Consider the following 15,927-nt stretch of genomic DNA (forward strand, 5'->3'; position numbering starts at 1 on the left):
CATTAGGAGGAAAGACCTGAGGGCCAAACGTTTCAGCTCATCATAGACTCGCACCCCCTTCCTGAGAGCACCCCGTCTGCGCAAGCCCCCTCCTCAGACCCGCCCCCGGCACACCCTCGCCCTCCAGCCCTCTCAGTCGCCCTTTACCAAGCGCCCTCTGCTTCCTGGGCCTGTCCCTCCAGGCCCCACCCTGCTCATCCAGCGGGGGCTCCTGGCAGTCTTGGGGGCGCACATGAGTGCGGGAGGATGTTTACCGGTTAGCTTTGAGACGCTGGCTTTTACGAAAGGTTGAGCTCTTCCCCCGGGTGGCAGAGGCTGGTTGGTTGTTGGGTGGGTGATGGGTTGACACGCCCTCCCGGTGCTGCAGGCGCTGAGTGGTGAGAGCGAAGAGTGGAAACTGGCCTCGGGCTTCGGCGCAAAGGGCCATGCGGCTCCCTGACGGCGAGGTCGGGGCTCGGGGCAGGACTGGACAGGCCAGGGTGCCGCTGGGTCGGTGTGTAGTTATGCAACTTGTACAGATTAAATTTCCTGCACAGCCCCAAGGGCCTGCTGAATTAAAAACAGGAATAGCAAAATAAAATCCAGCACCTAATTTGAGAGCCACAGGAGGCTGCTCCGTCCTTCATGGTGGGGGCTGGGGCAGGGCGCCCCAAGGTCAGGGTGCTGCCTCGGAATAGCAGAGATGGAGAATGAGGCTGTGCTGGCAGGCAGACCCCACGCCACGCCACAGCGGGTCTGTCTCAGGGACCAGAGCTGGACACTTAACCTCGGTGGCCATAGGCCGGTTTGGGAAACCACAGTTCTGGTCTGGGAAGTGTGAAGATGCCCAGGGAGACTGCAGGGGCAGCGGCACTCGGGCAGAGCCGGGCGACAGAAACCAGTGCCCGCCCCCCTGCTGAATTGCTTGCTGTGTGGCTGCAAGCAAGTTCCTTCGCGTCCCTGAGCGTTGCTTCCTCATTGGCCTGCTGGAGAGTACAACCTGCTTCTTGTAAAGACGGGGCATGTGCAACAGTTTAAAAAAGAGCAAAAGCTTAGTGCCGGAGGACACATGTTCTGACTGTGGTGATGTGGGCTGGCTGGGGGTCTGGGGTGGCTTCCTGGAAGAGGAGCAGCTGGAGCCGAGTCTTAGAAAATGAGTGGATATTAAATGGGTAATTTCAGAAGATCTCCAGGGCCAGATCATGAAGGCTCTTGGATGCAAGTTTCAAGAATTTGGACCAATTCCCTAGGCACTGGGGAGCTGCTGACAGTGTTTGAGGATTGTTGTTCTTAAGAGATGTGCGGGAGGGGGCTGGAGGATGATGGAGGTGGGGAGAAGCTGGAGGGAAGCCCAGGGGCGAAGAGCTGAGGCTGAGCAACGGGGTAGGACACAGAGGATACTGGGGCGGGGCATGGAGAGGGGGTGGTAGGGCTGGAATCCGCGCACCCGCTGGAGGATCTTCAGAGCCGAGGCAACCCTCAGTCGCCCAGCAGGGGGCATATGCGTCAAAGGGGTGGAATTAGGTAAACTTTTTGCCAAGGTGTAGTAACTGTTTTTCAGGAGCTGTTCAGTTCGGTCTGTTAGTGGCTATGAAGCAACACTGTTTTTTTTTGTTTTGTTTTGTTTTTAAACTTTTTTTTTTTTAATAGAGGCATGTTATTTATTTATTTGTTTGTTTGTTTGCTTTGTTTATACAAGCACTGGGTACAGTCAGAAGCGCGGGAGGGTGAGAGAATTCACCAGAGCCAGAGCGGGGAGCAGAACAGGCAGAAGGACCGAAGGACACTGCTGAGGGGAGCAGCGGGCGGCAGAAGAGGTCTGCACGCCATGTGGGACCCTCCTCCGGTGGCCGGGGAGCAGCCGGGGATCGAACCGGTGCCGAAGCAACACTGTTTTGATGCAAGGATTGAATAGCAAGAAACTTGGTTTGCTTCCATCCCCAAATGTTGCACTAGTTAAAATTAAATCAGAATTTTCAGGGGCCTCCCCGGTGGCGCAGCGGTTGAGCGCTGGGTTGCGAAGCTGCCCGCGGCCTCTGCGCCGCCGGTTCGATCCCCGGCTGCTTCCCGGCCACCAGAGGAGGGTCCCGCATGGCGCGCAGACCTCTCCTGCCGCCCGCTGCTCCCCTCAGCAGTGTACTTCGGTCCTTCTGCCTGCTCTGCTCCCCGCTCTGGCTATGGTGAATTCTCTCACCCTCCCGCGCTTCTGACTGTTCCCAGTGCATGTATAAACAAAACAAAGAAAGAAAGAAAGAAAGAAAACATGCCTCTATAAAAAAAAAAAAAAAAAAAAAAAATAAGAATTTTCAGAATAATTAAGTGTATAGGAAATAAACCTATAGACTTTGTTGGGGTACAAAGGAAGTCATCCTGACCTCCGCTGGGTTCTTCTAGGCTGGCAAATAATCAAACCAGCATTAAACAGATTGATAAGAGGGAAAAAAGCTAGTAAGGTTAATAATAACACGAATGCCTCCTGTCTACAGGGGGAGGCAGGCATTGCAGTTACCTGCCCGCGTGACGCCATCTTAAATAGCTGAGACTGAAGGACCTTGGAAGGGGGACAAAAGGAAGGTCAGCGAGGGGGTGCCTGGGAGGCACAGTAGACCGAGATATGCTGATGAAGTTCTGCCTTCGCCAGTGAAAAGAGGTAAAGAGATCAGGTCACCCTAGAGAGTCCCCTACAGAGTTCACAATGTCATACATTTACATAAACCCCCACAGGCTTCAGAGCCCCTCCCAGAAATTAAGCTTTTGCCAAAAAGATGTATTTTGATGTGGCAAAACACACGCAAGTGCGTAAGACCTTTAATGGAAAAGAACTTCATTTTTTAAAAAAATTTATTTTTTATTTATACAAGAGCTGGAGTACAGGCCAGAGGTGTGGGAGGGTGAGAGGACTCCCCAGAGACAGAGTGGGGAGCAGAACAGGCGGATCTACTGAAATACACAGCTGAGGGGAGCAGCGGGCGAGACAGGAGAGGTCTGCTGCGCCCTGTGGGCATCTCCCTGGCCGGCTGGGAATGGAACCACTGCTGCAGAGGCTGCGGACAGCATCCCAGTGCGGCGCTCAACCCGCTGAGCCACCGGGGAGGCCCTGGAAAGGAACTTTAATACAAGTAGTGTGCACTCAAGAGAAGAGAAGGGAAAGAAGAGAGAACAAAGTTTTCACACGAAACACCCCACCCCCTGGAAGGTAAATGTGCAGCCAAACTCGGTTGGCCCAGGGCATGACTGCTGAGGCCTGAGAGCTGCCCCACGTCTAAGGCCCCTCTGGCGGGGACCCACAGGAAGGGGCAGAAGGGGCCAGGCAAGTCTGGGAGGAAAAGAGGAAAAATCAAAATCAAGATAAAGACCGCCACTGTCACCTCCCCACGGGTCTCGCCCACGTCTGTTTCGAGCGTCTCCTCCCATGTCCCCCAGGTCCCTGGCGTCAGCTGAGGACGAGAAGCAAGTGCAGCTCCTTCACACGGCTCTCGGCTCCGCGCGCCTCCTCCTCTCTCCTCAGCCAGCCGGCCCGCCTTCTCTTCCAGGCCTCGCTCAGCCCCACCTGCCCTTGGAGGGAGCCGGGAAGCTGGACTTTCCCCTTCCCTGGGGACCGTCCTGCTACAGGCCACTCTCCTTCCCGTCTTGGGTCATTTTGCAGGAGCCCCAGCTGCCTGTGGGTGAGCCTCTCCTCCCGGCCTCGGGGCCTCTGCACCCCCTGTCTCCACTGCCCGAATTCTCCTCCCTTGATCTCTGCCGCCTGGGCCTCTTTTGCCTTCTTCCATTTTCTTCCAGGCACTGATCGTTATCTGAACTTACCTCAGTGGCTGACTTGTTTTTGTACTTTCTAACCCCCTTACTCCTGGATTATTTCTCCTGGGGCCAGCGGGGCGTCACCTGGCGCCAGTCTGGCAAATAGCAGGCAAGAGAACAGGTAACCGAAGGCAACTACAGGGGAATAAAAAATCTGCCCCCAAAATTTGTGTTTTGGCAAAAACTTGATTTCAGGGAGGGGCTCTGAATGCGGGTGGAGGTCGCTTTTAATATGTATACGTGAACTATAAGGGGCGTCTCGGATACCTCACCTCCTCTACTTAAAAGAGGAGGCAGAACTTCCTCTGCACCCTCTTGTTTGCCCAGTCTTCCAGGGTAACCCTCCTAACTGGCCCTCCTCTCTGCCCTAGCCCTGTCTTAGCTAAACTATTTGAGATGGGTCGGAAGACTCATGGGTGAGTCACTCCGTTGGGCTGGGTCGCTCCCTGTGTATGTTGTTAAACTTCTTTTTTGCTTTTTCTCTTATCAACCTGTCTAATGCTTGTTTTTCACTTGCCAGTCTGGAAGAGCCCAGCGGGTATGAGATAACTTCCTTTGCACCCTCATGAAGCCAAGTTGTCTCTCTTTTGTGCAGGCCACTGCCCTCTGCCTGAAGCCATAGGGCCTGTGCATCCACCCCAGGCTGAGCTGAAAAGCTCCCGTCAGGTGGCTGTTCCCTGCATGCCTGGGGGGTGTTCATGGTGTTGCCAGGCAAAGGGGCTAACACTGTCACCAAGGGTCACTTGGGAAGCATCTCTGGACCAGGCCAGAGCAGTTGACTCCAGGGGCACTAATGAGCCAGTGTGAGGCCAGACAGAATCAAGAAGATTTAGGGGTGACACTGTGGATGAAGATAAGGCTTTGAGGTGCAGGTGATTCAGGGGACACGACTGGGCAGAGGAAGTGAGGTGGGCTTAGGTTGGCTGCAGGAGGCAGTGCTGCAGGAGAATTCCAGCTCCTGCAAAATGACCCAAGGCCTCTGCTAATGCTGCCTAGGCCTGGGGAGTTCACCCCACACCTGCAGGAGCCCTCCTGAGGAGGGCCCCGGGGTGGTAGAGAGGGCTCCTGGAGGGAAAGTTTGGAATCGAGGATTCTACCTGAGCTGGGAATCCTCTTAGCTGAAAGCATGAGCTCATGCAGCCTGATGCCTGGAGCCAGTACCCAGCCCGAGAGGGAGTGTCCTCTTCGCTTGCAGGGTGGGCCAGCCCCACGAGGGCAGGGACTTGCCTAGCTCTGGTGGTATCCCCTGCACCTGCCATGTAGCAGGTGCTCAACAAACTGGATTTCAAAGCCTGACCTCTGGAATCCAAGTGGGTGGAGGGGTCCTGCCCACTTCCTGGCTGTGTCATTTTATGTCTCTTTCACTTGTCTATTTCCTGGCCCCTGTGCGCTGGTGGCCTGGGGATGACAGCCACACCTAGGGGCAGGTAGATCACAGCAGGGCCCACCTGGGTCCACCTGGGCCCGTGCCCTGCTCCTGGTTGCTCTCCTGCTATTCTTAGCAGCACAATCACGTGAAGATCACAAGTCTCTGTGTCCGGGCTGCCTCCTCCGCTCCCACTGTCCCCCGGGCAGGGCCTGCGGAGAGAGCAGCCCAGATGGTGGAGCTGGGTGGGGGGAGGGGGAGGGACAAGGAAGGGTGGGCTCTGGGCTGGGGTGGAGGCTGAGTCACAGTTCTAAAAGCTAGGGGGTGTGTCTCGGTGACCTGACACTCACTTCCGGCAGGGCGGGTGCTAAGGCTCAGGCCTCAGGCCAGGGAGCCCGAACAGAAAGGCTTTGAGAAAGAAAGGAGGCAGGAGGACGGGCGGAAAATTTTAACCAGTCTCTGCTGGCTAAATCCTTCCCCCCAGCGCCCCCTCCCCCTGCCCCAGAGCCTTCCCCTTCTGTAGATTCAGCTGAAACCTTCCCACCCATCCCTGCCCCCACCGCTGCCCCGAGACTGCAGCTCTAGCTGTGCCCGGAACCCGGCAGCGCGCCTCCCCGCCCGCCTGCTGGCACCCGGCCCCTTCTGAGGCCGCTTACACACGGTTTCGTTGCCGCTTCAAGCCATCACTGGTGTACCCCCTGCCACTCTCCTTTGCCTGCCCTTGGCATTTCAGGCCTTGCCGACAGTGCCCCCAGGGGTGCCCACGCGCCTGGCCCCTCCCTCCTCCCGCGAACTCGGCCACTTTTCTGCCCCAGCTGCAATAGTGTTCTGGGGCCTCCAACATTTTCGTGTAATTCCTCACATATTTCCCCGCATTTCTCACAGGTGCTTTTCCTGTTCTCACTGTTCTATGGCTTGAGGGTTTGTAAACACAGTGATTGCTCCTGGGTATTTACCCAAATGCCTGAGAACTTATGTCCACACAGAAACCTGCACACGAGTGTTTATTTAGCTCTGTTCAGACTTGCCAAACCCTGGAAGCCACGGACATGTCCTTCAGCGACGGCGCGAGGACGCCGCGGCCCGCACAGACCCGGCTCATCTACACCTGGAAGATTAGGTCAGCCCCTGGGGCAGGTGATGGTGGGGGTGGGGTGGGCAGGCCTTGCATGGGGTGGGGCTCCGGAATGCGCCAGGCCAGGCCAGGAGGGAAGGCTGCTTCTGCCCCTGGCCTCCGCCCCCCCCCCCCCACCGCCCCCAGCGGGGTCTGTAACTCCTCTGAGCCGCTCTGTTCTCATCCCTAAGTTGGGAGTTGGGAGGATAATTCCTGCCTGACAGTGGGAGGGTTCCCGGCTCCCTCCAGACGGTTAGGCCTGGGCGTGGTCCTCTATCCTGGGGTCCCTGTTGGTCCTGTCAGAAGGGGAGGCTGAGGATCTTTAAAAAGAAAAGTGCACAAGACACAAAGCTGCGGGTGTGAAAATGCAGAGATCTGGAAGAAAGTTGCTGTCTTAAAAAGTGCTGCTGCCTTCGCAAGAGGGAGCAGGCCGCCTGGGGTCCTCCTGGAAGAGCTGTCCCTGGGGTGTCTGAAGGCGGGCATTTCTTCTCTGGGCGGCACGCTGGCAGGTGAAGGGCACACGACAGGAGCCAAAGTAAGTGGGTGGGAGAGGGCGTGGGACAGCGAGGCAGCATGGAGCAGGTGTCTGGAAACTACCTGCGATGCCCACCAGGCTCCGTGGCCAGGGCTCAGGGGCAACCACGGCCTGGGGACACCATGACATGGCCTCTGCTCCCCTCGCCCCTCTCTGTGGGGGACTTGGCCAGATGCAGGGTAGTAGGAAGGTCACACTGAAATCAGACAAAAGCTGTGTGACCTTGGACCTTCATTTAACCTTTCTGAGCCTCACATTCCCCAAGTGCCAAGTTTGGGGGGTGGTTTGTGAAGAAGCAGGAGGTGCTGTATAGAAAGCACCTTCTGGAAGCCTGGCACCACGGCTGGGAGAAGCCATTCGCCCCTCGGGCCCTCCCCAGACCCACACCCCAAAGCCTGCCCCAGCACGTGCTCCGTGGTTCATCGACCGTCCGTGACGGAGAGGCGGCAGCCCGGGCCTGGGGCGGGCCTGTCTCCGGGTGCCCACTCTGGGCACTGGGCAGGAACGCCATGACCTGTAATTAGCCAGGCTGGGCAGGCAGGTAAACGGGCCCTCCCTGAACCCAAGGGCATTCCCTCCACCTGGGCACGTGCTGCAATCTGAAACCCGGGCCGCTGCTGCACCAGCCACGCAGAGGACCGAGATGTCATGGCAGGAAGGGTGTGTTCGAAACCTGCGGAGGGTAGGGCGGCCCTGCTCCCCGCACCCCCAGCCGCCCAGGAGTTGCCAGGACCCCAGGACCTGGAGGACGGCTGCTGGGGCGCCCTTGGCCAGGGCTGCATCGGAGTCCCAGAGCCTTGGCCTTAAGCTGTAGAGGGGGTTGTTTGCCCAAGGCCTTTGAGAAGGTGCCCGCTCTCCTGCCCCCCACCTCCCTGCAGCCTACACCCTCACCCACCGCCCCACCACCTGCCGGAAGTGCCCCTGAGTCCCGCTTCTTCTGAGGGTCTGCTGAGACGCCACTCTTCTGAGGGTCTGCTGAGACGCCACTCTTCGGGCGCTCCCCTCCCCTGTGCTGTGTGAGGCCTTGTCCCGACGCTTCTCCAGCGGCCTCCTCTGTCCACGCCCGCGCTGGCCTCGTGAACGTGGAGAATGTGTCTTTTTAGTTTCTGCCGTTTGGTCCCTGTCATGTGTGTTAGCGGGAGAGAGAAGTCGGGTGGGGGAGGAGACAGGGACCGTCAGGAGGCCCAAGTCCCAGAGGCGGCTCTGAGGGCTGGAAAACTCACTGGACCCGCCTGACTTCCCTCCTCTGCACCTGCCATCCTTCCTGCGGGGTCTTGGCTTTGATCTCCTGGCCCCACGCGCTTCCTCCTGCAGCCTCGGCCTCTCCCCTCCGGCTCGCTCCCTGCGCTGCTGCCCGCAGACATGCATCACCACCTCTGCCTGCTGCCCGCGGCCCGGGCACCCTCCACTCTGCTGCGCCTTGCCCAGGGAAGAACGGAGTATTCCCCTGTCAGAGACGCTTCTGAGCATCGGCCTCGCGCCTCCGCAGCCCCGCCACGCGCTCCACGGCCCCGGATCTCCCATCTGCTGGCCAGACGCGGAGGAGTGACGCGGGCTCCTCCTCACTCAGGGGCTGCTCGCACTGGAGGTGCAGGGGGCCTCTCCCCTCCCTGCGGGGGGCTGTTGGGACAGAGGGCGCTGGGATGGACCTCCACTAGGTTGGAGGCTCCCACAGAGGGAGAAGCCAGGAGGTGGGGTGGGGAGGAGCCGAGGCCGTGGGAGTGGGAACGCAGGCGGCAGGGCGGGGTGCGGGGCCTGGGAGACAGGGAGCAGTGCCCGCATTCCTCTGGGTGATAACGCCACGTGTGGGCACTGATCTCAGCCAGACGTCTGCCTCCCCTGAAACTCTCTGCTCTCGGGAGTGGCCCCTCTGGGCTCTGCTCCTCTTCGGTGGGGAGTGTGGGTGAGGAGGGGGGAAGGGCCCCCTTTACAGGCCAGGAGGTGGTGCCGGCTCCGGGAGCACCTACTGTGCGCTGGGCACCGGGCTGAGTGCTTTTCAGCCATGTTTGCATTTAATTCCTCAACAGCCACCCCGTCAAGTGTGTGCGCGGGGGAGCAGTATCACCCACCAAGGTGTTACAAAAGGTCCAGGCAGTGTTAGGTCTCCCTGTGATCCCCAAACTTCCTTCCACAGATCTCACATGCACATTGTTGGTGCTCCTTTATTTCATAATTATGTTACAGATGCATCCTAACAGTGTCGCTGTGCAACTTCTTTTATAAGTTCAAGTTCAGAGATTTTTAAAATTTGTTATGACATTTATTATTATCGAGGACAAGGTCATTTTTTAGATGATGCACATTTTAAGACGACTGCAGTTTAAAGTCTTGGCTTCAGTATCCAATTTTATTTTGTATCAGGGCAATCTGGACTCACAGAGCAGCTGCATTCGATAATGTTCTAAAAGGAAATCTTGTCTTACAATCACAGGCTGACCTTCACTTTATCTGATCCAGGAGTCTGCAAAAGGTAAGACGATCCTTGGGAGTCAGGATGGCGTCACCGTTGGCTCCTGGGCCTCCTGGGCGCCTGAATTGCAGGGATTCCAGGAAGCAACAACACCCCAGGGAGCCGAGATCTTTCCAAGTGGTGGAAAATACTTTACAATGTATCACAGAAAGTCTGGGCATTGTTAGGTCTTCATTCAAAGTTTTAAAGCACTTTAATGAGTTTTCTGTTTCATTGTTGACACAGCTCCACTGTACCAACAGCAAGGTTGTAGCCCAGAACCTCCTCTTCCCTCACCCCCACCCCCAGCAGCCTTCCCCAGCCCTGCTTTCAAATAGGGGGAAGCATAAGAATTCAAGGTGGAATCTGCGGGAAACGGAGTCCTGATGCAGAGCACCCAGGAAAAGAACCCCCGTCCGGAGAGTGGGACTGTTACAGGGCAGCCCCGATATTGAGCGGGTGCCCGGCTGTGGGTCCTCACCCGCGCGCTTACAAGGGACTTATGAACACTCCACTGCAGGACACACGAAAGGTTCATAAAAGGTTTATTTACAAGGGAAAAGGAAAGAAGGAAAATGGACAACTCAGGGGGAAAATAGGGAAATAAAGTCTTTCATGCGTCCTACCCGATCCGCCGACCTGGAAACCCAAAGTCACTCTCCGAGCTGGCCGGACGCTGCGAGCTGGCGGGGAGCCAACATGGGGGACCCCCCCCAAAGCCCGCGTGTCTGGCTTTTTTTTTTTTTTTTTTTTTTATAGAGGCATGCTTTATTTATTTGTTTGCTGGTTTGTTTGTTTGTTTTGTTTATACATGCACTGGGTACAGTCAGAAGCGCGGGAGGGCGAGAGAATTCACCAGAGCCAGAGCGGGGAGCAGAGCAGGCAGAAGGACCGAAGGACACTGCTGAGGGGAGCAGCGGGCGGCAGGAGAGGTCTGCGCGCCATGTGGGACCCTCCTCTGGTGGCCGGGGAGCAGCCGGGGATCGAACCGGCGCCGCAGAGGCCGCGCGCAGCTTCGCAACCCAGCGCTCAACCGCTGCGCCACCGGGGAGGCCCCCGCGTGTCTGGCTTTATACCCACCTGGCTGCTGAACCCCACCCTCAGGCCCCAGCCACCTTCCCTTGGGTGGGGATGGGATGTGGAGTTCCCAGTGTCTTTGGCTTTGGCCTGGGGTGGGGGTGGAGTCCACGAAGCCTGTATGGAATTAGCTTTAGGACAGCCTTTTCCCCTAACAGGATCCCAGCCCGCGGACTTGGCGGGAACAGGCTCCCAGGCCCTGGGCGCCCCGGTCTAGTGGAGAGAGGCTCTGGAGAGCAGAGCCGAGGGCTTGCTGGTGCCACTTCACGTGAGCAGACGTGCGCGGGCCAGGATGGAACAGAACGAGACCAAGCGAGACGGGCTGGGGTAGCTGCCTGCTAATCATGACACACTTGCAAGGAATTCAGATCTTTATACAACTTGGCAGGGAGCTTCGTTCCAAGGTACATCCAGAAATGTCCTCTTCCGGCTGCAGCTGTTATTAGCACTTTGGTGTCTTCAGGATACTGAGTGGTCGCAGAGCACATGCTCTTGGTTTTTTTTTTTTTTTTTAATTACAAAAACTTTTATAAGTTAGCATGTCCCGAGGCACTTTTGCAAAATGGGTAGAGGCCCTTGGGCCCCTTGTTAATCAACATCAGTGCCAGATCCCTCCCTACACGCATGGCAGGTGTGAGCTCAAAAATCCTCATTGTTCCCTAAACTCTTGAGTCTCCGATTATCTCCATTTTGCAGCCAAGAGAATTGAGGCCGGATGGCAAGGCAGGGCGACTTAGGGCTCAGGAACATTCCCCACCCACACCCCCCACCTTTTCTTCCAGCCTGTGGGGCTCCAGCCAGGAGGATCCCTCCGATGCCTCTGGGTCCTCACTGGACATGGGCAGTGGCGTGCATGGAAGTTGTCCAGATTTGGGGGGTGAGGAGACCACACCCCAGCTGATGACTAGCTCCCCACACAGGATCCAGAGGGGTCCAGAATCCTGGACTGCTTGGCTTGGCTTGTCCTGGTTCACTGTCCATGTTTTCCTTCCCGAGGACTATGAGGAGGCCCACACAACAGGGGACACAGTTCTGAGAGTGTGAGCCCCCTCTGGCCTCTCGCCCCTGCAGCGCAAGGACAGCGCCTGCTGCTTGGCGCCCAAGTCTGGAACAGTCCCTGTGGGCCTCTGTCCCTGCTCCAGGCGGCCTGGCCATCACCCTCAGGTTGCGATGTGGGTCAGGACCGAGTCAGGCTGACCCGGTTTCTAATCCTGGCTCTGCCCTTCACTCTCCTGCCCAGGGGGTTGTGCTCAGTGAAGGCGAGACATTCCTTACTCATCATTGTTTCCCTCTGTAGAGTGAGCTGACCCCCCTCCAGCAAGGCTCCCTGGGGACACCCCTCCCCCCCTGAGCTCCCCCGGAGACACCCCTCCCCCCGCGCCCCCCCCCCACCCCCTCTCCCCGCGCCCCCCCGGACACCCCCCCTGAGCTCCCCCGGGACACCCCTCCCCCCGCGCCCCCCCAGGACACTCCTCCCCCCGTGCCCCCCGGGACACCCCCCCCAGCTCCCCCGGGACACCCCCCCCCCGCGCTCCCCCGGGGACACCCCTCCCCCCGCGCCCCCCCGGGGGACACGCCTCCCCCCGCGCCCCCCCGGGGGACACGCCTCCCCCTGCGCTCGCTCGAACTCAACCGGCTCAGGAGGAACCGATTCCGGGGGTGAGCGACACAGGCCTCTCCGAGCGCCCCAGGAGCGGAAACTCTCCCAAGGCCTCTCTCCCGAGCCCCTCAGGTGCGGCGCGGGCCCGCCCCGGAGGCCGGCGGGGGGCGGGGCCGCGGCCCGCGGGCCGGGAGCGAGTGACCCCGGCCGCCCTCTCCGCCGATTAAGTAGCTTCCCCCTGATGGACAGGGGGAGCGGCCAGTGGCGCCCGGGAAGGCGCCTGTTGAGCCGCCCAGGAGGCTCCGCCTCTTCGCCCGCTTGGCCCAATCACAAGCGCCAGAAGGGCCGGGGGCGGGGCCCGGGCCCCGCAGCCAATGGGGCGAGCCCAGCGGCGCGGGGGGCGGGGCGGGGCGGGGCGCGGCGGGCGGCGCGGCCGGAGCGGGGCCGGGGCCGGGGCGAGGCCGGAGCCGCAGCCGGGGCCGGAGACGCGGTCGCGGCCGGAGCGGAGGCGGCGCGCGGCGGGCGGGAGGCGAGCGGCGGCCGAGGCCGAGGTGAGGGGCGCGCCGCGACGGTTGGGGCGCTGGGCGGCCGGGCCCGCGCCTGTCGGGCCCCGCGGTCCGCGCCCCGGGCCGCCGCGGAGCCCCGGCGCCCGGAGGGTGTGTCCGCGCGGGGCCGCCCGGGGCGGGCCGGGGTGCGCGGGGGCGGGGGCGGGGTGCGGGCGGGCCGGGCGCGAGCGGACGCCTCCGGGGTCGGGGCCCGCCGGGGAGAGGAGCCGGAGCGGGGCCCGGTGTTTGGGGGGCGACCTCTGGAGAGGCTTGGGGGAGCCGGCATCGGCGCTGGGGGGAAGCCGGGAAGCCGGGGTGCAGCGGGTCCCGGGGGTCGGGGGGCCGGCGGGGAGCCTGGAGAGGTGGCAGGACCCGGCAGAGGCCCCTGGTGGCCCGACGGTCCCCTCCGCACCCCCAGCCTCTCCTGGCGCTCGGTGGGGCGCGCTGGGGGAATCGCCGCCCCCGGGAGCAGAGAGGCTGGGGTGCCCGCCTGTCTGACCCCGGAGTTTCCCCGCATTGCCATGGCTTCACGGAAACGTGGGCGCCCTCCCTCCTCGGCCGCCCGCGGCGACGGCAGAGGGCCCCGGCTTGCGAGGTAGTGATTGGTGCAGCTGAGTTTCAGTGGGTTGTGGGGTACTGGCTCCCCCTGAGAGGCCTGTCCCCAGTGGGCACTGGTCAGGGGGGCAGGCGCCGTGCCCTTGGGGCCCACACAGCTGCCCCCCAGGAGGCGCCTGCGGAGAGGTGCCTGGGGTGGGGTGTGTGCCCCTGGTGGGGTGTGTGCCCCTGGGTCACGCGGCCTCCTTTGCACGGTTGTCCCGTGTTCTGTGGGTGAGGCGGCTCCGCTACTGTTTAACCAAGCACTGCCCGGCTGTCCTGAGGAAAACCAGCAAGGAATTTAGACCAGAGCTGCCCTGGGCGGTGACCGTTCCTCCCTCCACGCTTATCCCAACATGCCCTCCCTCTGTTGGAACCCTCCCGGCCGTGCCCGGCTGGCGCCCAGGCAAGGGGACCCACCAGGTGGGCTCCGCTGGGTGCCAGCCCCCCTGTTTTTGCCTCAAATGTTCTCAGGGCTCTCGACCCACAAGCCTGCCCGCACCTCCTCGAGGCCCTGGACGGAGCCGGTGCAACTTGGGTTTCTCTCTCGACACACGTGAAACTCTTCGGCGAGCCTTAAACTGAACTCTGGAGGCTGGCAGTCTCCTTGGTGAGCTTCTGCTGGGTGAGATATGAGGCCACCACATCAGAAGCTTTCCTGTGTTCAAGATAATTGTCTTGAGGCCTTAAACTGGCCGCTTGGCTGCTGATAATGATTCCTGGGAAAGCGCCGCCGCACAGAGGAGTAGATGTGTGATTAGGGCTGCGCTCTGTTCACTTTTGGGGAGAAGAATAAAAACTCGTTTGAATGGAAATGTCATTCTTAGCTCGTCCTGTTTGGGAACTGGAAGTTTATTACTTGTAGTCACTGGTGTAGAGGAGGCTGTGATGCTTCCACCACCTGCCAAGAGGGATGTGCAAGATCCCAGCCTAGGCCGCTGCTGGGGTAAGCCTGGCCTCCCCCCGCCCTGACACTCAGTCCGACCCCTCGGCCAGGTCAGCCGGGGTGGGAGTGGAGCAGCCGTCTTCCTTCTGTGTGCTTGCAAGTCTGCAGACAGAGCTAGGGGCGGAATGCTCAGGCTTCCTGCTCTGACAGGATCACCAGCTGATTCCAGGAAGCCGTGGAACATCAAAAGACTGAGAGATTCCCTAATAATAGTAGTGGGGCCTGGAGATCTGGGTGGTGGTTATCAAGTGCTCCCTGGCCACCCTCACCTGCACGCCCAGCTGCCTTGCCTGCCTTATCTGCCATCAGATTGCAATGGTGGCTTTCCAGCGGCCACCCTGTAGATTAGGGGGTAATGACCACAGTCACGCAGCCATAGTGCTGGCACAGTTTTTTTCCAATGAGGTTGCTCGGAACTGCAGCTGCATACCTGAAGGCAAAGCAGTGAACCCTCCTGAGGAAGTCAGTTTGCATTCCACAGGCGGAGCCCCTCCTTTATGGTCCCACCAGGGAGTCTTCACATACCTGAGAGCTGGTTCCTGGTGGTCCCTGGATGACTGTGTGCAAGGAATTCCTTCAGATTTTTAGCTTTCAGATCATTGGCCCTGTCTGCTGACGAAATAGTCTGAAAAGGAGAGTTCTCAGATAGTCTGTGTAATGTGGCATTCTTGGCACATGTGTAGTTCCAAAGGTAACTTTGCTTTTGAGTTACAAAAGCAACCTTTCCTGAGGAACAATGACTTATCTAAGAGCCTGAGATTTGGTATTTCGATTAAAAACATGCATTGGAGAAAACCAAAATTAGCCTTTATTTATTTATTTTAAAAGATTTATTTATTTATGCATTCATGAACCGGGGTACAGGCCAGAGGTGTGGGGGTGGGCGAGAGAGGATTCACCAGAAACAGAGTGTGAAACAGAACAGGCAGATTGACTGAAACACACTGCTGAGGGGAGCAGCGGGAGACAGAGAGGTCTGCTGCGCCCTGTGGGTCACCTCCCTGGCCGGGGATCGAACTCGTGCTGCAGAGGCTGCGGATAGCTTCATAAGTTGCGTCTTACCCCCTTGCATTACCAGGGAGGCCCCAAAATTAGCCTTTAAAATGGATGTTTCGGGCCTCCCTGGTGGCCAGGGGTTGAGCGCTGGGTTGCAAAGGTGCCAGCAGCCTCTGCAGCGCCGGTTCGATCCCCGAGGGTCCCACATGGCGCGCAGACCTCTCCTGCCGCCCGCTGCTCCCCTCAGCAGTGTCCTTCGGTCCCTCTGCCTGTTCTACTCTCTGCTTTGGCTCAGGTGAATTCTCTCATCCTCCCGTGCCTCTGACTCTACCCAGTGCTTGTCTAAATAAATAAATCAATCTTAAAAAAAAAAATGGATGTTTCACCTTGTATTTATTCCATGATTGCATGTTTGTGTTTGATGAACAGCATGTCATCTTGTGGAGTAAGATCTTTGTTTTTTTCCCCTAAAATGAAATAGATTTGATGTATAATAATTTAATTTTTGAATTAGCCTTAATATTAACAATAATTGGAGTGTTTCCTGGCCCATCCCTGACCTAGTCAGAGAGGAGCTGTAGACACCAGGACTGTGGTGTCTCACCTTGTGGAGGGAAAACAAGCACAGAAACTTGGCTATAACTTCAGAAGTCACACAAGTGGTGGCTTGTCTGACACATTCTGTGGCGACACGAGGTTGATGTGGCTTTCCTCTTCTCCAGAGTGTGGGATGGTGTGTGATGGAGACCAGGAGCCCATGACTCAGGGCCAGCCTCTCGCTGACAGCCCCAAAGACTAAGACCATCTCTTAGGGATTCGGCTCTCATGTGTAACATGAGGGCCTCCAGGGTTCTTAATCTCTTGAGAATCTGCTAAGAAACATGCGCTCCTGCCTGGAAAGCTCACACACGGTCAGCTTCTGAGGTCT

Source organism: Talpa occidentalis, unplaced genomic scaffold (assembly GCF_014898055.3).
Source record: "Talpa occidentalis isolate TD23 unplaced genomic scaffold, MPIMG_talOcc4v2.1 talOcc4.16, whole genome shotgun sequence".
NCBI lineage: Eukaryota > Metazoa > Chordata > Mammalia > Eulipotyphla > Talpidae > Talpa > Talpa occidentalis.